Here is a 5,000-nt window from a genome sequence, read left to right on the forward strand (position 1 = left end):
ACTGTTATTTTTCTTCACCTCCCCCCTCCCTGCCTACCCCCGTCCTTACTTCTTATTAGTCCCGAAAGCCCTGTAAAGAGTCATGAGTATTATACTCACCCACTGACTAAAGCATATACACACACACAAACAAAAAAAAAAAACATCGAAACGTATTTCATGTGATTCTACTAATTAATTTATACACCTTCTATCATGGCGGCGTGCTGACAAAATCGTTAGCACACCGGGCGAAATGCTTGACAGCATTTCGTCCGTCTTTATGTTCTGAATTCAAATTCTGCCGAGGTTGAGTTTGGCTTTCATCCTTTCTGGTTCGATAAAATAAGTATTAGTTGAGCCCCGGTGTCGATGTAATCGACTAGTCCCTCCTTCGAAATTATGTCCTTGTGTCAAAATTTGAAATCAATTTATATAATCTCTTTAAAGTGCTGAGATGGCAGAATCGTTACCGCGCCGGACAAAAATGCCCAGCGGCATTTGTTTTGGTTTTACATTCTGAGCTCAGATGTCATCGAGGTCAACTTAGCCTTTCATTCTTTCAGGATCAACTGAGCACTTGGGTCGATGTAATCGACTAGCCCCTTTCCATAAACATTTCAAGCCCTGCGCCTATTGTATAACTTAAAACGCCTTATATAGAGATAGCCTCTTGTGGATCTAACGAAAAAGGTTTTTTACAATCGCTGGAACTGCTAAAAATAGTAATCCAATATCTATGGAATCACATCTTCCGACGTGGGTGAGTCTACGAAGAATCACGTAGTGACTTCATCATTAGCTAAGTACCAGTAATAAGATTGATTCCACCGAGTGGATTCATCGTTGGCTGAGTACCAATAATATAATTAATTGCTTTCATAAAATTGAATATATTCTTCAACTACAAGTCTATGGGGTTGTATACAAAACCAATATTAAATTGTTGGTAATTTAATACTGACACCTACCTAGGATGCACTTTCAATCATTTTAGGTAAGACGATATGAACTGCTGCCTTTTCTGTCGTTGCTCAGTATCAGACTGAATTTTATTTATGGAAATTTCTCCAGACAATTCCTTGATTCTTCGCCCCTGTAATTTGCTTCGCAACACCTAGCGCTCCTATAATAATCACAACTTTTCTTGTTTCCTATATTCCACACCTTCTATATTTCAATCTCCAGGATTTGATATTTACCTTTTTTTTCTTTTTTAATTGTTTCCATCATTGGACTGCAGCCACGATGGGGCAACGCCTTAAAGGCGAATCCAGTATTTATTTTTTTAAAAGTCTGGTGCTTCTTATTTTACCGAACCATTAAGTTGTGAGGACATAAACAAGGCAACATAGGTTGTCAAGCAGTGAGGGGTGTGTGCGCAAACACACACACACACACACACACACACACACACACACACACACACACACACACACACACACACACTCTCGACAGCCTTCCACAGAGTGTCCGTCAACTACATTTATTCACAAACCATTGACCGGCACAGCCTTATAGTAGGAGACACTAGCCCGAGGCATCGCGCAGTGGGATTGAATCGCTGTAAGGCGAGCCTCTTCGCCACACTACACCGCCTAAACAGTTTTTCTGACCACTAAAGTTTTATCATTATTCAGCTAAGTTACACCAGTCAGTGTACAAGACAGTGTTCCCTTCTATTTTATTATTATTGTCTCCTTGTTTGTATATGTATCTGCATATTATTGAGAATCTTATTTCTCTATTGCCCACATAGAGGAGAAAAACAAGGACATACAAAGGGATTAACCGATTACATCCACCCCAGTTCGTAACTGGTTCTTAATTTATAGACCCCGAAAAGATGAAAGGCAAAGTCGACCTCGGCGGAATTTGAACTCAGAACGTAACGGCAGACGAAATACGGCTACGCCATTCGCCCAGCGTGCTAACTTTTCTGCCAGCTCGCCGCCTTTATTATTGAGAATTTTACCATTTATATTTTTACTAGAATCACCAAGTAATGGTTTAAGATTTTTCTATATCTGGGAGTTTTACTTCATTCCATATCTTCCAGTAAGCGTTAGATAGCATAGAAACATTGTTCTGTCGTTTAATGTGTAATACGTATATAGAAAGACAAATAAATACAAGTAGCCTTAATGCGTATATATTTACATGGCAGATAGATATCGCTGATGAATACTACTCGGTATCATCTATACTAAACTTATTGTGTGTTCGCCCACATACTGTACACACAGAGTCGTGGCTAGTCTCGGGCAACCATCTAGCAAATGTCGTCGACGATCTCAGCAAACAGGCGACAGATGCAGTATTTTGGCTGGGCATTCTGCTTCAGAATTACTCTTTTGGTAAATATTATTAAGTCGTTCTCACACGGCATTTGTTAACCTTGGAAATGCGTATGTCTGTTTTCCAAAACATAGACCAAATTCTTATTTCAAGAGAAAGGAAACACGATGTATTTTTCTTTGATTTTTGATAATAAAGCTACTACTACTACTATACTACTACTACTACTACTACTACTACTACTACTACTGATAATAACATTAACAACAATCACAAAAACAACAACAACGAAAATAGCTGTATAATGTAGATTGTATTTCAAATATTTTTGTCTCTAAACGGTTGTTTTGGAATTGGTCATTTAAGTGTTTCTTCATCTTGTAATACAAGAAGTAAGCTCGCTCAATTCTCACTCACAACACTTACGTATTGACACACACACACACAAATGTACACACACACATGCACACACACACATACAAACACACACATACATACACAAAAGATTGAGAAAAAGAAAAAGAGCCAACTGACAGACAGATGAATATTGATAGATCGACAGACAGTTGCGTGTGTTTCTGTGTGTGTGCATATGTGTGTCCGTGTGTGTGTGTGTGTGTCCACATTGGCCTGTTATATGCAACGGGTATACGGCTATATTAGAATTTTTGGGGTCTGTTTCGAGGCAGACCTCCAGTTGGAGAAGAATTGGGACGAGAGCAAACTATCATTGAACGGTTGGACAGGGATGGAAACCGCATTCACTGTCTTCGTTACTACCATCGTGCTTTGCCTCAGTTTTCATCTGATCAGGTTGAAGTGTCTGCTCTTTCGTTTCTTTTGAAATGGGATGTGTCCTAGTGGCTTGAAGGCCAAAGTGCTGCCAACACTTTCCGCGTGAAGGGTTTGGTATACCGCGGCTGATAATACGCACTTGCGTGTGCGCGGCGAGTTGGTTAGGAGTTGGAGCGTTGCATTGAATGCCTTAGTTTATTTGTTCCAAGTTTCTGCATTCTGAATACAAATTCTGCGTATCAATTCTGCCAGTATCATCTGCAAGGATTCCTAAACAGTGAAAAGAGGTCACGTAAACCTTCTCTTTGATCAACGTGTGATCCAGCTTCAATGAAAGACCAAGACTGCGCTGAACACTTGTCATCTTGAATGATGTCAATCGATCACAGTTCTTTATCAGTTAGGACAGTTAGGCCAGAAATTTAATGTAAGTTGTTTAAATCACTGCTCAGAAAATTCTCCAGAATAAACCGTTCAGTAGGTCTCCGTCAATAACCAGTGTCTCCTTAAGAACGTGGTATGTTAACTGTTGCATTTTATAGATGGCTTGTGGTAACCAAGAGCCATAACGTTCTTGGGAAGACTCCATGGTATCGCCGGAGACCTACGAAACGGTTAATTCCGTTGGATTTTCAGAGTAATGATATAAGGAGCTTTCAGAAAATTCTGGTCCGACTGCCCAAATGGTAAAGAAATATAATCGATTGACATCGTTGAAGATGCCAGGTGTTCACTTCAATCTTGGTCTTTGATTGAAGCTGGAACACACGTCGACCAAAGAGAAGATTTCTGGCTTGACTGTACTGAAGAATATTGCTAGTTTTGGATAAATTCTACAGATTAGGATAACGACGTCAGCCTGGCTTGTCCATGTGCTCAGGGTGACGGAACCATTATACGTCTTTGTCCTGTGTCCCGTTATTGCTGAATTGTGGAATTATGTCAAACAACTGCCATCACGTATAAGACGGATGAAGCTATCACCGAAGCTCTACCACTTCCTTCAGTTGACTCACTATCTATCCACATAGCGGTCTGGTTCAAAATAAACACCAGGCATCTTAACGGGATGCTGGCCGACTCAGTTACTCACGATGTTGGCCGACATGAGCATGTTTCTCTCCAGGTGCCGAACTGTAAGCACACCAATGCCCTTGTTTAATGCGTGGTCTTGTTATTACCTCGTATTCCTTAGACGGATCAAAATGCTCAAAATTCCTTGAGGATTTAACTTATAAAAAAATTAGAAGGCTACATAAATTTTATATATCAAATATTTATTTACAAATCACGCATCAACATCTACCACCGTCGCCGCCGCCACAACTACCACCACCGCCACTACCACCGCCACCATCATTAACAACAACAGTGCTACCATTGTTCACTCACCATCTCCTTCTCAGTATCCACAATCCCCTCCTACTCTTAATAAAGTTCCTCCTACTATTTCATTCTCCCTCTCTATACACTACCCCCTCTTCCTACCCTTCCTTCAGTCGATAATGTGTTTTTGTTTTTGTTGTGTTTTGATTCCCGTCTCTTGACATGAACTAAAGTGCATCATCACCTTCTCGACAACCACTAGCAGCAGCGGCAGCAGCAGCAGCAGCAACAGTAGCCCCACCTCCACCAACACCATTAACACCGCCAACCTACGCCACCACTAGTGCTACCACCACTACTATACCGCTCCATCCAACTAAAACCACCATCACCACAACCACCAAAACAACCTTTACCTGCACCACTAAACCGCCCTCATCAGCAGCACCACCACCAGCACCACCGACAACAACAATCATTGCAGCTGTCATCATCATCAGTAGCAGCAGCAGAACACCCCCCCACCATCACCACCAGTACCACTACCACCACTCATACCACTTCTCAACCAACATAATTATCACCGCATCAGTACTGCTACT

At 41.2% G+C, this 5,000-nt stretch overlaps 1 protein-coding gene across 1 annotated transcript in view; it reads left to right on the top strand.

Moving 5' to 3' along the window:
• LOC118764718 overlaps nt 1-5,000 on the top strand; it is a 20,394-nt gene that overhangs the window by 172 nt on the left and 15,222 nt on the right. The gene's annotated exons all lie outside the window — the stretch shown is intronic.

Source organism: Octopus sinensis, linkage group LG9 (genome assembly GCF_006345805.1).
Source record: "Octopus sinensis linkage group LG9, ASM634580v1, whole genome shotgun sequence".
Lineage (NCBI taxonomy): Eukaryota > Metazoa > Mollusca > Cephalopoda > Octopoda > Octopodidae > Octopus > Octopus sinensis.